Source organism: Phymastichus coffea, unplaced genomic scaffold, assembly GCF_024137745.1.
Source record: "Phymastichus coffea isolate CEN01 unplaced genomic scaffold, Cenicafe_Pcof_1.1 PCOF00097, whole genome shotgun sequence".
In the NCBI taxonomy this organism is placed as follows: domain Eukaryota; kingdom Metazoa; phylum Arthropoda; class Insecta; order Hymenoptera; family Eulophidae; genus Phymastichus; species Phymastichus coffea.
In genome coordinates, this window is record NW_026706908.1 from 525,671 (window position 1) to 548,544 (window position 22,874).

Genomic DNA, 22,874 nt, shown 5'->3' on the forward strand with positions numbered 1-22,874 from the left:
TTCGTTTTTCTTCTTTAACTCTCATCTCTCTTGCTTTCTCTATTTCTCTCTCTCTGTCTGTCTGTCTCTCTCTCTCTCTCTCTGAACTAAATCAGACGCACAGCAGGCAGTAGCGCCGCGCCCCACTTAGACGATCCTCATTCTGCGCGCGTCGCTAGCCAGCAGCAGCAGTAGCAGCAATATAGCCAAGCAAGCAGTCGAACCGGCAGTCCGGCTCTGCGCGTTGTCGAGTCGTGCTCGACGTTACTTGTCCACAAAGTGCGCGAGTGTATTATTATATATAACATGTGAGATTACAGAGTCCACTAAACTCACTTGTATTCGTAGTCTTAAATCAAAATGTGCGACACATGGAAAGTGGTGGCAGGTGTCGTTTGATCTCTGTGCGATCGTACTATTTTCGTTTGCAATAAGTACTGAATTTTACCAGTGGACGCATGCATTTGTCTCTGTGTGCTGATTTCCAACTGCAGGTGCGTTTGATTTTTTTTTCAAACGATATTGCTTGATGCTTGGATAACCTCGGTGGCCAGCTATTTTCTCGAGAAGATTGAGTTTTAGTTTTTACAGAGATTGCAATATTGTTGGCTATTTTCTTTGATGCTGCTAATAAACTCTTAAGGGCGTGGGGCTCTGATATTTTAAAAGAATGAAACACTCTACATTTTACCTATAATTATACTAAATATTGCTAGTATTAATTACTCCTGGTGATGTTTAAACGCGTTCGTGGTAACATTTAATATATTAGTATTAACGTGTCAATTTCAGGAAACTTTTATTAGAAACCAAAATAATTAAGTATGATTAACGTTGATAAGAAGAATCGAAATCAGACGTAATCAGACGGTTTAATTATTAAGCGAATTATTGAGTATTTTTTTAATTTTAAAGATATAGGAATGGCAATTGGAGGTGAAAGTCAGTAATGTCGAATGGTGATGGGCTGTGTGAAATTGCAATGAGTCAAATAAGGCTTAAAAAAATATCTGGGTGGAACTACGTAGAACCAAACCAGAATAATTTTTATCGAAAAGATTGTATAAGAAAATTGAATCACTTCAATTTTGAATTTTTGCAAAAAGCTTTATTATATTCTTATCTTCAATTAACATACTAAGGTATTTTTTATGAGCCTTACACTCTATCCTCCACGACAATATCTCGATAAGATATTTTTCATTAAGCAATCATCTTTTCATTCGGTGCAATGTTATTTGCATTGAACACATTATAGTGGATACGCCTAGTAGATATGACTTGTCAATATATTCAACCTGTCAAAAGAAACGTCACACGCGATACAATAATGACTATGTGGTGTCAAATTATTACATAATAAATTCAAAGTCAATGGATTATTTCCAATGAATTTCCGATTATATAGGTGTATAACCATCTAAGGGACAATAGTATCATATCGTATAATTGAATTAGAAATGAAAATGTAGCTCGCTTGGTATATAAATTCCTCGGTTGGATTTAATAGCATTAAGAAACAAGATCTCGTAATGCTATTTTGTTCTTTTATTGTTTCCGACATGTTATATGGACAGCTCATGCTTACGATGCGCGATACACCTCGACGTTTCGTGACTCCATGATGTTCATTTCAAAATTTCGTATTTCATTTCATGGGGCTCATTATTGCATATTGATCAAGTTGTCATCATTTCGTATGCGCGAAAAACAATAATTTTTATTACTTGTTTAAAATATATTTATAGTTACGTGAAATTTAGTATACTCTACGAACTTTTTTGTTACTTGAGTGAGAAAATAGTTTCAATTTATTATAATTTTTAGCGACGTTTGTCATGAATATAAAAACATTTCATATCTGAAACAATTCAAAATATGATTGGGTTTTTAATTTTTAGCTACATATTCTCTTGAGTTGAGTGAAAAAAAAGGAAGAAGTTATCTGTATATGCAGTTCGATTGTAATCATATTAGTTATGGCTTGTCCGAAAAGATCAAATGTAGTCACGCCAATTGTCAGATCTAGTCAGCTATTTTTTAGAGAGATAAATTCGAATTATCTAATGGTTACGCTTTTTTTTATTCATAACCTTTATCGAATTTATAGCTTGCGTTTTTCAAATTAATTATTGCCACATAGTCATTTTCTGATAATGAATGAGTGTAAAAAAATCTGTTTCTTCAGGTTAAATAAGGATCTTTTATCAACGGTGGACTTTTCTCACAGAAAACAAGACGGAATAAACTTTCATTTAATGGACGACATTCAATTGTAGTATCTTTCTCACATAATTCTATAATAACTTTTTGCAAGAAGTAATTTCTTTTGTCGATTAATTTGGTTTATGTGGCGCCAAACCGAGGAGGTTTGAGTTGCAGTTATCAATAACGAGGAGGTCTTTGATGGCTCCGAAAAGAGCGTGATAACTTGATGTCCGTCCCTGAGGGTCGACTTCGAATCTTTCCTGACAACAGCCTTAGATTTGAAATTACCCGAATCACGATCTTGATATTAAGCTTATTGGTTTGTGTTCTTGTTTTCCGATGTTTCAAAGTTGTGATTTATATTTATATTTCAGCATTATCGCACATGCCAGCTCTGAACTATCGTTGCATCTAATCTTGTATGCAATCTTTTCTGATTGAATATTTGAACATGACTGCTTTAACTTCAAGGTTGAGCGTAAGCGTGTTCAGCATATTGCATTTTGCTGAAGCAGAATATTTATTGGACTTGTTGAGCTTCTATTTCCAATCAAAGCACGTTTAATTAATAGGGTCCCACCGAAGGTGGAATTTCCACACGGAAATTAGGACCGACAATGTTATTATTCAGCGCTTCTCTTAGTAAGCACGAAGAATTCAATTTGTCTCTATCTTGGACTTCCGTCGGTCGTTACATTGTATTGAAGCTGTTTTTCATTTTTTCAGTAGAAACTTTATCTGACTAAAGCGATACTAATGGGCACGCTCTATACGGATTATTGCATGTAATGGCATTAGCACAGCATCGTACTTCAGCTAGATCATCCGTAGATACAACCGTATCCGAGTCGAAATCATCACCACTAGTGTAATCAAGACACCTAAGCCGGCATTGCTCGTAATTAGCTGACCGTGATTCCGCGTAGCTGCGTTCTCAGCTGTGTCTTCAGCTGTGGCAGTAACGGATCCGCCGGCGTGATCCCGACCGTAAGCGGTGCTGCCGTCGCAAACGTTGGCACCGAGACTGTGATCGCGAGCGACGGTGGTGACCTCGTCTCTGTGAAGCTTTCGAGCCAACTCTTCCACTTTTCGCTTTAAGTTGTAGCGTCCCTGGTCATGACGTTAATGTGAAGATGGCGTGAACTCGATCGACTTGACGTAGTCATGTTTTCAAATATTTGACATAACCAAATATCGATGGCTCTGGTCATAGCGAAAAACATATGTAATAAAGGTGATTAATCAGCATCCATTTGGTAATTCGAATCTCATTACTCTAATAAATTGCTGACTTGATCAGGCAACTAGCATGACTATACTTGATCTTGAGGTTAATGCAATACATAGTTTAATAATCATTATGATAAATTAATTTTTTTATTTAATCAAAGAGAATATAATCAAGTAGAAATATTATTTAATTATATTATATTTCCACGCGTATCGTGTTCTCCTTGAATCCATGAAATAATCTTATATATATTGTAATTTTGAAATGTAATTAAATCACCATTTTGCAATCTACTTTTGCTCTGAACATATAATATATTTAATTTTGTCGGTGAATATAAAAGAATAATTAAAATCCTGTTAATTTTAACAAAATTTTGTCCGGATTTTCTTTGTGCATCCGATCTATATATGAAAACGTAGAAAAAATTTATTTATAAAATAAAATTTTCATTCTGGGAGCACAGTATTATCTCATTAATCAAATCAGTCACAAAGTATCTGCTTGCCTGTACATTCAACGAGATAACAAAGTTAACATGACGTGCTTTGAAGCAATTTTCAATTTGGATAATCCGATGATCCGATTGTCGTGTATAAGGGAAGAAAATAACGAGAATGCGTTCAATCACGCGCAAAAAATATTACCTCGCGCGTCATTTTTCTTTTCGGAAAATACCCTGTAATTGAGTTGCAACGACAAGGAGAAGAACGAAAAAATTTCAAACGCGGAGTAAGTGGCGCAAAACAAAGTTCGTATCTTAGCGCAGCAGGGAACCAACAAGAAGTTACTGGGTAGTGCTGCTACTCGCACGGGACGAAGATTATCTGCGGTCTTTGGGCGGTCGATGTGTGCGTGTGCCTGTAGGTGCTTCGAATCTGACAAGATTGGAATTGCTGCTACTCGTGACGATAATGAAGAACGGGGACTTTGACGTTGATGTTGTTTTGACCCTAAATCACGAAGTAACTACGGATTGTATTGCCTTTCACGCGAAGGCTGATTTCGTGCATATCTAAGAATAGATTAACTGTATAAATATTTCGTTCGTTAAAATTCATTTTGACAAATGCACATACACATAGTCTCACGGTCGTCCAATAAGTAATTGCAATATTACAATCGAGACGAATACACCGAAGAAATTTTTGCCAACCCCTTGAGCTCGGAAAATTTCTCGGCTACACTCCTCTTTTCATATGTGAAAATTCGCCCGAGGACATTGGCAAAAACTTTCTATTCCGGAAATAAAGTTATGTCATACCGCTTTCTGAGCTATATACGTGAAAATAAGAAATTCGGAGCAGAAACCATGATATCTAGGTAGACTATAATTATAAAGGTATTTGCGGTTCTCGCATCACTTTTTACTTTTTTTAATGTCGCATCGATTCGTGAATGCCTCTGTGATATTTGTATATTGACTGCGGTCGCGCAAAAGATCAGAAGATAACTCGCTAAAGATTTATTGGTACTGATTCTATTTTTGTTTATTTCCATTTGAAAATAGCTGTGACATCGTTCTATATACACTCGAAATTGATAATCTGATCGATACTGTTGTTGTTATTGCGCAAATGCGAAGCTTTTAATTAAAACAGTAATGAATTTTGTTTGATGTTGCCGTTGAAAAATATTTGAAATCGATGCAGCACGGCACGGTTTTTGCAATTAACTTGTATCGTTCGGATATACAAAGCGCTTACGATCAAGAATGCACGTGAACTTTGATAATTCGCGTACAATATTGCTGCGCTTCCAACATTTTTCATTTGTAGCGCGGCTATTACGTTGATTATTTATTTGTAACGCTGGCAGCATTGCAATTCAACTATTGTCAATTTTTACAGCCAATTGAGCTTTGCTGATTAAAATCAATGTTTGTTTGCTTGATACGCTGTTATTTTAATCGGTTATCGATCGAGAATAGTTTTAGTTCTTCGCGGCAACGTAGGCGCGTGCAGCGTTAAACGAAAAATCATACGATCAAACCAACTATTCACTGGAGCAAGAGAAACAAAAGGATATCACGGGCAATCTCCGCGTACGAGCGATAGAAAGGGAGGGAGGGAGAGGGAGAGGGGGAGAGAGAGAGAGAGAGAGAGAAGCCGTTCGTTTCGGAAAAGCAGATAGCGTACGTACGATGACCCAATTTCGATTGTACTTTTTGCAGGCATCGGGTGCTCTCGCTCAACCCTTTTAACGGGCTCGCCTGCCTCTCTCCCGCTGCGGAACCCTCCAATTCGAAGGAAATATCGTGGACTTTGCTTCGAGATCTCGCGGTCAGAAACTTAAATAACTTCGGCGAGCTGCTGGCAAACATCACTTTATCGCAATTTTATCGGCTTTATTCACTCCGCTGTGAGTTTAATTATTAGCCTGTTTTCCTTTTCTTTCTTGAATGCTTGGCAGAGTGGGATTTTCAAGGGAAAAGCTCCGTCATAAAGCTCGCTTACTATCAAAACGAGTGGAAATGATGACTGAAAAAGGAAGTTCGACGCCTGCAGATAATTCTCAGTCGCTCTCCATCTGGCCGAGACGTAAAAGCTCCTCTTTCCTCTCCCGGCGAGGTGGGAAAGGGAATTGAAAGCCTTTTGACGTTATAAACTAACCATAGCCTTTCTCGCTCGCGGTTCGTTGAAAAATTTATGTTCTGTGTCGCTGATTGCAAAAGGTGCGCACGCTCGTGAGTTATGTGCCATCGCACGACGACGTTTTCAATTTTTGGCTGTTGCTGCGCATTTTGATGGACGTGGCGCGCAGATGAGTCGACAATATCATCTCGAGTTCTTCCCTTAGAGGCATTCGCCAAGTGACAATCACGCATTTCGATTTGACTTCTACGAACACAATTTCGTTTTTTGTTCGACCTGCTCTCGGCCCAACGTTATTACTTTTAATTGCTTGTTTGCGGAAGACTTTTAATTGATAACATCGCAGTTATTAAATCCTTGCCACTTGGTAGTAGTCACGGAGTGCGAGTTTTAATTACTATCAGCTTATGTTTTTCCTTTTTTTTCTTTTTTTTTGCTTCTTCGATCTTCTCTTGTCTCTGGGAAAGCCGCCGCTAAAGGTTCACTTCCAGCCGCACGATTTAACGTTCCAAAATGGTCTGTTCTCATTTCTCGCGGACAACGATATATCGCCGTGGCACATATTGTGTCAGAAATTTATAACAGAGCGCGCACAGCGTGCAAACTAAACCTGTAGTTTTGGGTATGTATATAAAAATAGCCGTGTACTTTCATTTTTGTGCGGTAACCACTGTCTCGCATTTCTCTTGTAATTATTATCGTCGAAAAGGAAGCTTTTTTATACCCCTCGACGTGTTCTCGTAACGTGAAAGTATGGCTTTTCCTCGCTTTATGCCGTCATTCTTGAAAAATCTTGAATAATATTTTTATTTTTCACGGAGATTTTTTTTGCACGCGCGTTTACTTACGTATCAGTCGGAATACACACATTTACCTTTCTCACTCAGGCAAACTCTCATCTTACCACTATGCATACGAATATATATCTTCACGTATTTCTAGACTGACTCGTAGGGAATGAAATATTGAATTAATAAACGTAGCTACAGTCAATTACAAGACATGTAATGGAATAGTTAATGTCGTAAAATAAATTATACTTGTTGGAATACATTTTTTTTGTATTATGACGATAAAGACGTCAGTTAAATGAAAATGTCCATGCAAAGCACGTCTTGGCTGCTATATTGAAAAAGGCACATAGTTTAGTTCGTCATAGCGCGAATAGTTCATAGTTTAGAATCCTAGTTTTATTGCAGATTCCTCTCGTGATAACCGCTTTACGACTCTTTCTCTCTCTCTCTCTCTCTCTCTCTCTCTCTCTCTCTCTCTTTCTCTCGAAACAAAAACAACTATTTTTATGACGGCTTTCGAAATGACAAACTATGCCTAGAAACTAAATTGTTAAGCTTAATCCTTATATAGATTTCCAAACCAACATATTCTCACGCTCCAGATAGAAGCTGCTGGAGAACTTTCAATTCGTGTACATGGGGTGCAAAGGATAATAGCTCACGCCACAACTTTCATCCTCCTATCGCTCGATGTTTATGTTTCTTTTTAATAACCTCGCGGACGGAGGGTTTACTTTGGGCTTTTAGTTCGCTGTCAATCTGCTTTGTTTGCTTTTCATTTCCATGCTAAATACCCGTCGATTTTGCAGGCTTTTCTGTCGGCGTTGCAATGCCGACCTATTAATTTTCAAAACTTTCCGAGAAAGAAAAAAAGAAATGCATATTAAAAACGAGAACTCAGGACTTTAGGAGGAAGTAAACACTAGTGGTCATTCTCTGACTTCCAATTCTAAGATTATGCGTCGTGGTGAGAGAAAAAAAATCATCAAAATTTGCTTTCAAAATATTGTCGAGAAAAAAATGTTGATAAAACGGAAATAACTTTTCTACGTTTAACCATCCTATTGTGTGAAATCCTCGTCGTGCATCGAACGAGTGATATGCATCAAATTCTTGCTATTCATTTTTGGAAGTATTGATTTGCGAAACTTGAATAACTCATCGAATATTTGACGGTATATGCCAGTCAAATATCTATTTTTTTCTGTGATTTTTTAAGCGATGCTCTGTTTATTAAAGCGAACTCGCGATGGATAATCAAATAAATTCCTCGAAAAATCAAACCCGCATAAGAGAAAAGCTCACTCTAAAATGACTTAGCAACAGCAGGAAGGAACAGCACTTAATTGGATCCATTGCCTCCTGCTTCCCTCCTCGACGCACTCGACGAAATGAACAGCAGACGCGCGAGGTAGGTTCGGATCGTCGACAGCAGGAAAAATCTGTGCCAAAAGAGCAAACGCCAGCTTCGGGAAAGGTAGAGCGCCGCGCGTGTGTGGGGTTCGATGGCCGATTGAAGCTCTAACCCCGAGGCACATAAGATATAAGAGTTAGCGTTGTCGTTGGTTCTCTCTTAGCTATCTCTCCCTCTCCCGCCTAGAGTTAGTAACTTAACTAGTTTAGTTCGCTTGCCAGTTTAAAGTGATTACAGAGATTGGTATTCTCGCTCGAATAACGTCGAGGCTGTAATAAGTGCACCCCCCCCCATCCCTCCCGACGAGGAAGTCTTATTTTTATTGGACGCAGTGCGATAATTGACGCCTATATCTCTGTCGCTGCACATGTACGAGTAATTACACGCATCCGGTCGAAAAATCTTCGATGATCGTTTAGTTGGATTTGCGTTTGGGTTAATGACTTTTGAAGCTATATACCCATATCGACTATTTGTCGCGCGAAAGCTCACGCGGTGCTCTCTCACTTTTTTTACGGGTCATCGCTTCGCTGCGCATGCTGATTGCTCCGTGCTGACGTAGCGCCCTTTGATTTTCGGCTTTTTCTCTCTCTGTTTCTCTCTCTCTCTCTCTCTCTCTCTCCCTCTCTCTATCTCTACCGGTAACTCTTGATAGAGTTTTGCGCGTGGGCGCGCGAATGGTTAATTGGCTATCAGTGTGTGCTGCTTTTTCGATAGCGAAGAAGGAAATCTATTTTTTTTTTCATTTTAGATAAGTTATGTTTGCGAATGCATTGTTTCCAATTCTATTTGCGTCCAATTAAAAGAGAAAGCGCTAAACGCGCATTTCCATGGAGTTCGCAAATTAAAAATATTATTCATCCTTCAATTTTTGTTCTCTTGATGCGCGTACGCATAAAAAAATTCAAAGGTTCGCGTTCGTTCTATGCGAGCTCGTTAATACCACGGATTTATATACGACGCACTGTGTTCATTATTCACTCGTTATCATTTAAAAAGGAACAAATTGCGTAACATTCAGGCGAGCACGAAGACTTGGTATCCTGAGTGAGTAGTATGGAGTAAAGAGGCGCTTTGATCACAACGATCGCGCATGAAAGCATTAAAAGAAAAACGTGGATTTACGCTTGGTTTTTCTAAGAAAGCAAAGACAAAACAACCTGAGCCCAGCATATTCACAGTTAGTCCATCCGAGAAAAAAAAAACTGTGAAAGCGGGAAAAAGACGTTGAAAGAATCGTAGATGATTGGATTAATGTCAGTCGGTTTTCCTTTTCTTACAATAAAAGCTTACGTGTGGCTTTATCAATGGTTCAAAATGACATTTTCGAAGCGATTACATTGTTAACCGATGTTCCGCTTTATCTCGCTTGTAAATTAAATTTGTCCCCCTTTTGGTCGAGCTTTAATCCGATTTATCCAGCCGTGCTGGTGGCTTCGGAGCTGGCTTCGGTTTAACTTTGTGCTCTGTGTAACTCCGTCGCGCTCTCTGTCGCACGTTATCACTTTATTCTTGCGGCTGATATTTCCATTTTGTCACTTAATACATCTTTTTCCCGTTCAAGAAGCTTTGACGAAGGTAATCGCATCTACTTGACGCATGAAAGGATTGACCTACATAATTAGCAAATTCGCCAAGCAAGAAATCTTTGTAAGTTCAGGAAGACATGATTGCATTCGAATTTGAGGCACTTGAGTTTTATAATTGAAATTTATTACAACAGCAAAATTGAATTGGAGTGCAAAAAAGGTTAATCAAATTTCCGTTAAATCATTTTCTGTCAATATTGTAATTGATGCAACGAGTTTACTTTGATCGAATATATTCTTCTCAATGCACGAAGTTCAACATTTTTGTAATATACTATTAACGAATATTTGATAACTTCACGAGACATTGCCATTTCCTTGACGTAAATTATGTTAACGACTGTCTAAATGATAATTCAGAATTCTAGGCTCTAAATTTACCAAAACTATATTAACAGTGAAAACGTAGATCATACGAGCATTGATTGAAATTCTGTCAATAATTTGAAAAGTACAAAAGATTGTCCGAATTTCATCATTACGCACGTAGAGTGTCGATTTGCCATCAAAATTCAAAACCAAGCGGAAACGTCCGTTAAGCATGAAATAGGCAAAGAGGGTGAGTGCACTGGTCCGCGGCGTTGACTACGACGAGGAGAGCAATCGACTATGACGCATATCGGATGTGACATCGTAACTGCTCGCACACTTCCTCCACTCCCACTCCCTTAAGACTAGCATCAGTCGAACAATCGATTTGAGCTGGAGTCCGGAACGTCCATTGTTTTCGCATAGACCAATAATTCAAATCTCTCTCTCTCTCTCTCTCTCTCTCTCTCTCTCTCAGTCGACCAACCTAATTACCCCGTAGCCATCACATATAATGCAGCTCTATTATGAATATATGAGCTTTACGAAAGCCTCTGTTAGAATGTGGCTTTCAAAATTTCACGCTCTTGTAAATACCATTTCTCAGAAAATCTATTTTCCTTGCTCGATGTAAATGTCAAAAGTCAATGAAAGGCGACGTTAGTAGTGAAAATATAGAGACTTTATTCAAACCGACCAACTTTCTATTGAAAGGTACAACCTTCGATAAAGTGACCTCCTTTGTGCGTGCAAATGAAATAAAGGAGCGAGACAAAGAGAGAGAAAGAGCGAACAGACCGTTATATGAGCCTTTTATAGTCTTTGGTAACCAAGGTAATAAGAATATTCAGTAATCATAAGTAAACTAGAACAAATTGAAATTCGCAATAGACGATTTATCATTAAATATTTATTTTTACAAAGCTGCTAAGCAACGAGCTTGTTTTTTTGCAATGACGATCGCTAAAAATAGATTTAAGTATAATATTATTTCATTCTATAAAATTCGGTGTGTTTGGATTATTCTATAGCAATCGTGTATATGTGTGTGCACGGAAGGCGCTAACTTCGCGACTGCGCTGCGGTTACACCGAGAGGATTATATATTTTGAGCGGAATTAGAGGGATTAATCGAACGACATGTTTATGTGTCGATCCGTATTTCACTTCTTTACTTGTAAAATGCATTGAAGTTTAAAATAATGTATAGAACACATTTATTTGGTAATTTTTCCAAGAACATGGGCAATCATTAAAGGTATCATTTAAAGAACATGTGTTCTGTCTTGAAATGTCTTTTTCAAAAAAGCTCGTACTATTTTTTTTAACCTGGTTTGCACAGCAAAAGCTTTAGCAAAAAAAAGCGAGCATAGAAAGCATCGAACGGAAAACTAGCGCGCCGTAATATTTTTTTTTAAAGCGATGATAGGGTTACGCTACAACAATTTATGTTTCATATCGGTATTTTCGAGGTCAGCGACTTCGAATGTATGTGTGCAATATCCTTGCACGTATTATTTCGTCTTTCATTTTGTCTCAATCAATTCCTCTTATTTACTATTGTTTTTTTTCTACTTCGCTCTCGTAATAATCCAGTTGAAATTTAGCGCAATTAATGAACCAAGAACGTGTTATCAATTTAATGTACTTTCTCACGCAAGTTAATGTACTTCCCTTGCTAAAAGCAGCAGTATATCAAAAAGGCCCCAGGTGTATACGTATACGGTATATCGGCTTGAGCGAACGCGTAAAACTTGCTTTGAAATATTTAAACTCGAAAACTTTTACGAGTATTAAAAAAGAAGGTGAGTATCTTCTCTCTTAAGTAAATTAAATTCTTGTCGGATTTCATTAGAGCATGGCTGGCAAAAATCTCCCCCCCCCCCCCCCTCTTTATGTAGCGCTTGAGTGAGCCATCGAATTAAAAAAGAAGATGCCGCGGGGAAGAAGATATAAGCTTCATCATCTAATAAAATTGTATGTGTGTGTGTGTCTGTGTGTGTGTGTGTGTGTGTGGGTATATATATATACGTAAAGTATCTATATTTCACAGAGAGAAGCTACTTTTCCACCACAGGTATCAAGTATTATGTATGAACCTATATGTAACACAAGGGAGGGAGAGAGAGAGAGAGAGAGAGAGAGCAAAGAGGGGCCAACGTTATCTGAGTGCTTGCCAGTGTTCGTAAAACTTAACGCAGCTAGGTCAAAATTTAAGCGTGCATGTCTTTTTTCTTTTAGCTGTGCTGATACGTCTGGGGCCAATAGATGGAATAAATGTTACTTAGTGAGGCGTGATTACAAGAAAATACGCGAGAAGTTTATGGTTGGGAAGAATATCTTTCCTTTTTGCGGATGTTCATTTTGTTCCGCAGCTACCTTATGAAAAGCACACGTAGTCTGCAGTAAATAAAAAATTTGCTATAAACTCAGCTATCCACGGTTGCGATAGGGATCTTTTGAGAAAGTCCGCAACTAATGGAAATGATCTTCAAAGGTGAGCTGCGCTTTTGAGCTTCAGCGAACTTCTCATAACTTTGAATTTCATTTGTGAAATATTATACGGAGCATCAGACCCACAAATTAAAAACTTACATGAGCGCGAAAAGGAAACGAGTAATAGAACAAGATTTGAGGAAGATATACTCTGTAAAAAAATTTTCAATTCTTCCCGTTTTTGCATTGGGATAAAAAAAAATAAAAAAGAAGAAGAAAAGCCTGTAGCCTTTCCGGCTAGCGCCGAAAGTCAAAGTAAACCTCAACAAAGCAGGGAGAAGCCAAGTGCCGTGAATTGTCAGAAGCGACGTTTCGTTAGCGCCTCTTTTGTGCTTTTTACTTGCTATTTATGCTACGCTACCGCGCGAAAACACGCCGCAAATGCCGGAGATTGTACACGCGCACACGCCCAGAACCTCTCTAACGACATGTAAGTGGTAATTGCTTCTGAGGTGGTGCGTGGCGTACGGTGAACAACTATTGTTGAGTAAAATCTAGTTGGTTAATTATTATTATTATTTTAAATATTTTTGTCATTTTTTACAAAAAAAATAACTTCTTTTAGAAATATATCTTTCTTACATAGTCTTTTATTAAAAGTTTTAAATTATAATTCATCTCAAGCGTTTATACACTTGAAAAAACGAATATCATCAATCTTACTTGATCATACGGCAGATTCTCCCATTGCAATCAAAATTATCAATGTAAGCAAAATGTTTTGGTCAGTGTTCTTAAGGATGCGACCTTTGGCGATTAATGTTGAAATAATGGCGTGGTCTTTTTCGATCTAAATAAAACAAGAGTTAATCAAACGTCGTCCATGTGGAAATGCACCCAATTAATTTGCTCAAACTATAAAATTCACTTGATAACAAATCAGAACTTGAGCTGGCGACTTGTACTTTTTGCTAAGCTCAAAAAGCTTTTTGTTGCCATGAGTTTTGGCTCGCTTTGTTTAGCCCACGGTCTGTCTGGCGATCCGAGTGGACTGTAAGCAGTCATGACAATGCGAAACCCTTCATAGAAACAACGAAAGTTTTTTTCTGTGTCAAGTACGGCTGACATTCAACCTGCAAAATTATGTTTGAAATGTAGTTTACTGTGGAATGAAAATTACGAATGAGCTATACTTGCGAAGCCTATCAATTTGTTCTGAATTGAAAATGCTAACGTCGATATTTTTCCTGAGAACTTTTGCGAGTATATCCTCTATATATAGCCTTCCCTGTTTCTGCATAATCAACATCTTCGTAAATCGACGTACCATCAGAATTCAGGAAATTCTCCGCGCCTTGTTTGTAAGTTTCCAGCTATAGTGTATAAGGTAAAGGTCAATGTAATCGTGTCAAGATAGTCAAACTTTTACGAAAATTGACTTCGACAAGTTTAGGCTTATGGTAGGTGTTTAAGCGTTTAATTGTGACAAATAAGTTGTCACGCTTGATTGTACCATCCGAAATTTTAACAGCAATTGCGGCACCGACTTATTTCTTAATTTTGTATACAAATGTCCAGTCAACACGATGATAACCGACGTCAAACACATCTTTTACGGTTTTTGAATTGTTTCGATGGATTCTAAATCCAAATAAGAATTTTTGCAAATAAGAATTTTTTCGTTACAGGTATTCCTTTTTTTACAGCTATTAATTTACATTTTATTTATTGAGTTATCAGGTTTATCAGAGTTGCATAACTGTAACCTGTATTTTTAGATTTTATTTAAATGAAATGAATTGTTTCACGTAAAAATACACGTCTAATATGTTACAGATTTTGTTTGAATAACGGGGTATTTTCACAAATGGATTAAAATGAAAAATATGAGCAAAGGACGAGATAAAGTATGTATGGAATGATGTGAGTTTATTTTATTTTATTGTTATTGAAACTAGAGCATTTCATATTATTGCGATCATGATTTTGTTGGAGAGTCTATTAATGAAAATAATATATGAACTTTAAATGTAATGAATAAAAGGAGTAACGTTTTAAAACATAATTTTTTTCTGAAAAATATAATTAAGAAAAAGAATTCACAATGTAAATATAATTTGTAATTTTCGATGTTCCTAAATCCAAAGCAGATATTTCGATCATTGCCATTGTAAAATTTAATTTTCATCGTCTTTTGATCTTGAATATCTCATAAGTTTATTCCAAACAAAATAAAACAGTTTGTTTCAACTTGTGATTTATCACTACGTATATAGCAGTAATCTAACGAGTAATATATATCCAGAATATTTTATCAATTCCCTATTCATTTTACACTTTAAAATTCCTCCTATTCAATTACCATTTTTTCGAAGTATACTTTTTATATCTGAATAGATCACTGGAATATTTGAAAAATCATTCAAAACTTTTCAAAGAGCTCGTTTCATTCAATCTCAAAATATATATTGAAATATGACACAACCACCTTTATTCTAATTGTAGATCTCTTTCTGAGATAGAATTATAACTTGACAGTATCATAAGTATATTCTTATTAATGCATGTCAAAAATTGAAGTCGTTTTACACGCGACGAAGAAATCCTTAACATATTTGTCATATAATTATTAAGTTCACGCTTATAAATGAGTCGAGGTATAAAGCAATCGAGGTTAGTGAATTAGTAATTGAAAACAACCCTGTCAGTTTTGAAACTACTTGCTAGTAACCTACATTTATTTTAAGCCAGGAAAGACAAAAAATTCTTGCCTCGATGCGCAAGCAACACTTCTCATTGCAAATATTGGAGAAATTTCAACGACGACAAGTTAATGCACGTCGCAATTATACTTATAGCACCAGCGATGTCGGTGTCCTGTTTTGATAAATCAGCTTTATAATTCCAGGTCGCAATATGACAAACGAAAGAAAAGTAGATTGCGCGTCGCCGTATGATTTTTTATTACATCCGCATCTTCGGTTGCAGTATATCTACTCCAATTAAAGTCAGAATTATAGCGAGTATAGCACTCGCCAATTATTCCAGTCGACAAGAGTCGTGGCCGCATTTTCAAAAAGCCACGCTATGCGCGTCTTGCGTACGTACACACCTGAAGCCACAGACGTACACATGTCTCAACATCAAAAGTGCAGTGTAGTGTAGGAAACTAACACTACTTCATCAGCGCTATTCTTGCGTTTCACAGTTAGAAGAGAAAGGCAAATTTATTATTCTTGCTCATGCCAAGGTTTCATCCCTTTTGACGGAAAGCTATGCAAATATTCTCGCAGTCTTTCGGCACTTTTCCACTTTGTAAAAATATGCAACAAGGTCTTTGTGAATTTCAAACGGCAGAGCAATAATGTCATGGTTGGCGAATTCTTCTTTTTTGTTCCTTTTATTTTTGTTTGCTTTGAACGCGGTGATTGGATAATACCTGGTAACAATTTTCTGTGTTACACTCGCGAACGAATTTACACGAATGACCTGAATACATTCGTTTTGTTCTTACAATCGTTTGATAGAATAAAATATTCGTTTGCAATTTTGAAGTTGAACGTTGCAGAATTTTCAAAAAACATTATTTAGTCTGGATTTCCTGAAATAATTTCATTTACGTAAATACATTTACTGAAACGGCTATTTTCACTATCAGTTTCGTTTATAAATAACAACCTGCTCAGTTGCTGTCATCGCACGTATTGCTCAGTAATGATTAATGTCTTTATGAAGATAGATAATGCTTGTGAAAATCTAAAACTGTGCAAGGATTATTTCCTATCTGTCTTTCAGTCAATCATGATGCAGGTAAGATAGGGCCAAGGCAGATTCGATTTTATCCAATTTAAATGTAAAGCGCATTTGGAAAATAAATTGAAGTCGAATTGAATTTGCATGTTTCATTAACACTATCTGTTTACACCGGTTTACGCGCGTTCACCCGCATGAAAATTAAATTTACTTGTCAGAGAAAAAAATGGACCAATAAAACTTTTATCAATCAGCACATAAAGCAGGAGTCTCGATCGGATCGTCGTAGAGGTAAGACGTGTTTACCTACGTGTTCCATCAAGCGAGTGATTACTATAGATATAGAAATACGTTTCTCGTAACAAGTCTCGTGCTAATAAGTGGTTTATAGTATAATTGTGAGTGTGGAAAAGTGCGCTTGCACTTTCCACACTCGATAAGTGTTTGCGATGACCCTTTCTGGAAACAGGAACGGTCTACCCACACAAGAAACAACAAAAAAACCCACAATGTCAACTGATAAAGAAAATTCCTCCAAAGTAATTGTACTCTCATGCTCTAGAGTATCCAAAGAAAGACCAAGCCATAGTTACGGATGCGATAGAAGGCCTTCAAATCAAAGATTACGTATTAGCGATAGGTAAGATGGTTGGTCCAAAGAATATTACATTTGCCTCGCGAATCTCGCAAGGTAGAGTTTGTCTATACCTAAGTACGCAAGAACTCGCTGACAAAATTACCGCACCGGGCTCAACTGTAAACATTGGCTCGCACATTCTTCCGCTCAGACTACTAGTATCCAAGGCCAAACGTATTATTCTCTCAAATGTGTGCCCAATCATTCCCCACACAGAAATAGAAAAAAAATTACTTGAATTCGATATTAAACCGTCTTCCAAAATAACTTTCTTAAGAGCCGGCATCAACGAACCCGAATATACTCACATCATGAGCTTCAGAAGACAAATGTACATAAGCCCGAATGATATTGCGAAGCTACCCGAAAGTATGAAGATCGACTACGATGACACAGAGTACTGGATTTATCTCTCAAGCGAAAAACTTACTTGCTTCATCTGTAAAGAAGAGGGACATCTCGCAAGACAATGTAAAAACATAGAGACACAAATATCTCCCTCCCAAGAAGACATAAACACGTCGAACAGTGATCAGAATCAAGCATTCCCCTCACTCCCCTCCACGTCGGACTCCACGTCAACTCATTCTCAAGGCAACTTCACGGAGCTTACAGTGACAAGACATGACGCTACCGGGAGCGGCTTGATGCCCCCTCCAAGCTCCTCTACGGCACACGTAAAACCTCTGATCACTGGAGTCAAACGTCCGCTCAGCATTTCCTCGTCGGAAAATAGCGAACTTACACGAACTCAAGCTACGAACGTAAAAGCTATAACGAAAAATTCGTCGACCGACCAGTCCCCGATTAAGCTCCTCAAGAAAAGAACTACGATAACAGATATAGAAAATCAGCTCTCTTCTGTCAAAGAGCATATCATACAAAGTGCCCATGCCTATCCTCTCACGTATGAGGAACTCAAGCAATTTCTCCTCGAAACCTACGGCAGCAACGACATCCAAGCCATCGCCAAACATCACTCTTCGAACGAGCAAGCGCTTCTCCATATGCTCCAGGATACTCAATCTCGATTAGAAGACAAAACCCTAAAAGCACGAATCAAAAGAATAATCAAGAGGCTAGAAAAACCAATGGACATCGACAGTTCAAATGACGAAATGGAAGAAAATTAAAAAAAAAAAAAAAAAAAAAAAAAAAAAAAAAAAAAATGGATATGAACGGAAACGTATCATCTACAATCACAACTCTCAGATTAATCTTTTGGAATGCCCGCAGTATAATGAGAAGAAAGGAAGATCTCCCCGCCTTACTCCAAAATATCGACATTTTTGTGTGCGTAGAAAGCTGGCTCAGTGACAATAAAAGTTTTCAGCTTCCAGGCTTTTTGACTTTTAGAAAAGATAGAAAAGACTCTTCAGGAGGAGGTATTGTGTTACTTATTCGCAAAAATATTGCCTATAGAGAAATCGACAACCTTGTTACTCCGAACGATTCAATCGAATTTTGCGGTCTACGTATAACCAATGTCGAACCTGCGTTTAATCTTTATATATGCTATAGATCCCCCGGTAATACTATGAGCCAACAAGAATGGGATCTACTATTTTCTAACTTTGACCTTAGATGTAACAACATACTCGTAGGAGATTTTAACTCACACCATGAAATTTGGAATTGCAACAAATCTGATTCTAATGGCAAAAATCTTTTAGAATCAATTAAAAAATCGAATTTCTTTATTCACAACACCGACACTATTACACATATTGATACCACTTCCAAATCCAATATTGACCTCATAATAACAAGCAATAAAATTAGAGACATGGTAGAAACACAGGCTCATACTGATACCGTGGGATCCGATCACTACCCGATACATATACAAGTCAATTCCCAAAAAATGACTTACCATCAAAAAAATTTCAAAATCAGATCATCTCGCACCGACTGGCAAAAAGTCAATGAAGAACTTAATGAAGCTTTCTCTGTATTTCTCACTCCAGAGTATAACGATCTTTCTCCCAACGAGAAATATAACTTTTATGTTAAAATCATCTCTGATTCAGTTAAGAAAAATACTCCTATCAAAAAATTTGTTAACATTAAATTCCATCGCAACCCCGTTGCCTGGTGGGATAACGAATGCAAAGAAATCAGAGACTCCAGGAATAAAGCTTTTAAAAAATGGGAGAGAACACAAGACACTACTGATTTTACTGAATTTAAAAGGCTTAGAGCAATCGCGTGTAAAACCTTTAAAAATAAAAAAAGACAAAGCTTTATAAAATTCGCAGAAAGTCTCAATTGTCACACAAACATAAAATATGTTTGGAATACTTCAAAAATCCTTAAAAACAAGTGGGTGAAAGTTACTCCATCTCATATGTCTGAAAACCTGCAAATTGAAAATAAAACGAAGGCTATAAATAAAATATGCCCACCGTGGGTTCCTACCAAACCCGATTATTTCCCAAAGTGTCAGAAGAATAATTTTCTCGAAAGTGAGTTTACTCTCGCCGAACTGAATTTAGCTTTAGACTCACGTAATTTCGACTCCTCTCCAGGCATTGATGGTATCGATTACCACATAATTTATAATCTCCCTTTAAAATACAAACTTCTTCTAGTTGATATTTACAATGAAATGTTCCGACTTAGCCACTTCCCAGAAGACTGGAAAAAATCATATGTTCATTTGATCTCCAAATCGGATGGAATTAACTTTCGCCCCATTTCCCTTACTTCCGCCTTTTGTAAATTATTCGAGAATATCATTAAAAATAAAATGCAGTGGTGGATCGAGCGAGAGAATGTACTACCTAACTCACAATCCGGATTTAGAAAAGGCCAGTCTTGCTCTGACAACTTAACGAATCTCACTATCAAAATACAAGAATCTTTTAAAAAGAACATAAACTTGTACGCTGCTTTTCTTGACGTTAGTGGTGCATTCGACAATGTAAACAGCGACCTACTCATCAAAAAATTAGCGGAGATAGGATGTCCTTACAAGCTTGTAAAGTTTATTAAATTTCTCACTTACGAAAGACATATTTATTCCAGCCTGGAAGATCAATGTTATCTTACATATAAAGGTGTGCCACAAGGAGGAGTTCTAAGTCCTCTTCTTTACTTAATTTACGTCTCCAGTATTGCGAATAAAATACCCAGAACAGTCTCTGCATACCAATTCGCAGACGACATCGCACTCTGCTCGAACAACGTAAATTCCTTACCCAAAACAATCAATTTCATAGACGCCAATCTTTCGCTTCTAGGCTTAGACCTCGCTCCGCATAAAACTGTCTTTATTGTTTTCAATAGAAATGGCATCCTCCCTGGCCAAACTAAACTTGCAATTAACGACGAATGCACCATCAAATCAAGCGAAACGGCAAAATTTCTAGGCGTCATCTTCGATTATTCTCTTTCCTTTAAACAGCAAATAAGTAGCCTCCTAAATAGATGCCATAGGGCCCTAAACATTCTGAGGTATCTACAAGGCATTTGGTGGGGTGGACACCCTAAAGTACTACTGATTTTTTATAAGAGCTTTGTGCGCTCAATAATAGACTATAACAGTTTTGTATATTATCCTACTAGGGAAGAACTGAGTAACAAGCTAGAAAAAATCCAATATGCCGCTATCCGCGCAGCCCTAGGCTTTCGCAAAACTACCCCCACCAATGTCTTACTTGCTGAATCTAAGTTGCCCTCCATTAGGGAAAGAGCTAAATTTTTATGCTATTCGTTTTTATCCAAAATTATAACTAACGAAGATCTATTGGTTCATAAAAACGTTAAGCGATACTACAATAACACCCTTAAAAAATCAAAGAGAAAGCGTAACAGACTGTTCGAGGATTGCATTATAGAACTCTACAAATCGCAAATGCCTCTTATCAAATCTAATATGTACCAAATCTATAAATGCGAATATGCAACTCTGATCACTTCCATGCCGATCGACGTAGAAATAGGCAAAACTCTCAAACGATCGTCTAATCCGACCTTAAAACTGCGAGAACTTAACTCGGATTCTACGATTATTGAAATATTTACTGACGGAAGTAAAGACAGAGAAAATAAATACGCGAGTTCTGCTTGTCATTGCCCGTCTCTAGACATTAGCGTTGTCAGAAGGCTTCATAGATACACGTCTATATACACAGCAGAGATCATTGCCATCAATGACGCCATGGATATGGCCTTAGCGCACAAAGACAAAAATGTTTGCATTCACTCGGACTCCTTAGGAGCACTGCAAAGTCTAAATAATCCTGAAATCGATATTAGAGTTAACCCCTACATCCTACAAATCAAAGATAAGTATCTAAAATTCTTAAAAGAAAATAAAGGCCAATATACGATTAAATTATGTTGGATTCCCTCTCACTCTGGCATTGAGGGCAACGAACTCGCTGACTCTCTAGCCAAAGACGCCGAAAACAACCCTAACGCTCTGGAAAAACTTAACATTCCTTTCACAGATCTGAAAGAAAAATACAAAAAAAATATGCGCGATAACACGAGAGAAAAAATTCTAACTACATCCCTAGATAAAGGTAAAATGTATTTCCAAATATGTTATAAGGATTCCTCTCACTCGTGGTTTCACAAGTTAAGCCTTTCCAGAAAGCTCATAGCTACCATCAACCGCTGTCGAGCAGATCACTACAACTTAGCAGCGTCATTGGCTAGAGTTAATTTAACTGACGATCCTATGTGCGCTTGTCAAGAATTCCCTCAGGACCTTGATCACATTATTTGGCAATGCTCTCTGCTAAATGACCACAGACAACAGTTGACAAGACAGATTATAAAATTAGGTTTTCAATTGCCAATGAAAATGTCTCTAATATTTGCCGAACCCAATGTACCAGCGTCAAAATGCATACTTGAATTCCTTGACAAATGTAATATTAAACTGTAAGTCAATCTCTCAATGTAAATACTTGTAAACCTAATTCTCCACCTTCTCACTAGCTAACATAACTCAATATTTCACATTCCGTATGAACTATGTATTGTAAATAAATCTATAATATAGATTTGAAGCAATTAAAATAATAAAAAAAAAAAAAAAAAAAGCACATAAAGCACACGAGTATCCTCTCGGAAAACCAAATTATACACGATTTACTTCCAGTGACTTGTAGAAGATAGTTGCCGTGAGCTCAATTAAAAGTGACATCATGTTCGGCATAGCTATAGTAGAGAATCCGTCGTGTCTGCATTGCGCAAGGCAATCTCAGTAGCCTATCTTCGCACGGAAATTAAAATGCTTGAGCGCCATCCTCTTAACACCTTACCATCGCGCACGTACGCGGAATTATCGTTGTCGGGGTGTGTTTAGGTGGCGCGCGTGCCCGAGACTTTACGTCCGCTTGTTATACGATTTTGAGTGTCGCTCGTTTACCCTCTTTCCCTCGCTACTCGCTGTGATACTGCTCTTGCACCAGTAAAGCTGCGACAGAGGTGATAAGCGATCTTGTCGACCATGCAAAAACTTTTCTTGTTTTTTCTTTTTCTTGACACGCGATGTGTGTAAATTTATTAATGAAAAGAAGCTTGATGTTGTACATTTGGGCTTTTAATGCTAGCTTTAATAGTGCTTTTACTTATATTTATCTACAAAATCTGTGCTTTTCAAGTGTACACAAGTTTGAACATGCGTGCATACGGAAATTTTGACCCGCACGTTTTGTTTAAAATGTAGACTGTTATTAAGTTATTGTATTCTGAACAAATTTTCATGAAGTAAATACACGATTGAGGAAAATCTTTCAGTTTTCTGTTTAAAAATTTCTAATTAAATTTTGATAAAAAACAATGATATATTAAATGAAGAGAATTTGACTTTTTTCAAATTTAATATAATTATAATTCGTAGTCATACAAAAAGGTCTTTTTAATTATTAGCTGCTATTATTTTTTTAAATGTTGATTTCCAAAAGTTCATAATA

The 22,874-nt window shown here is 37.2% G+C and overlaps 1 protein-coding gene and 1 pseudogene across 3 annotated transcripts in view; one reads left to right on the forward strand and one right to left on the reverse strand.

Annotated features, from left to right (window-relative positions):
- The first annotated feature begins 231 nt into the window (after positions 1 to 231).
- Positions 232 to 22,874, forward strand: part of LOC131669837 (lachesin-like) — a 126,538-nt gene continuing 103,895 nt past the window's right edge. For all 3 annotated transcript variants that reach the window (XM_058945005.1, XM_058945006.1, XM_058945007.1), the window contains exon 1: positions 232 to 473. The gene's annotated coding sequence lies outside the window, so the exon portion shown is untranslated. The remainder of the gene's footprint in view (positions 474 to 22,874) is intronic.
- LOC131669841 (aldo-keto reductase family 1 member B1-like) lies at positions 13,465 to 15,530 on the reverse strand (annotated as a pseudogene).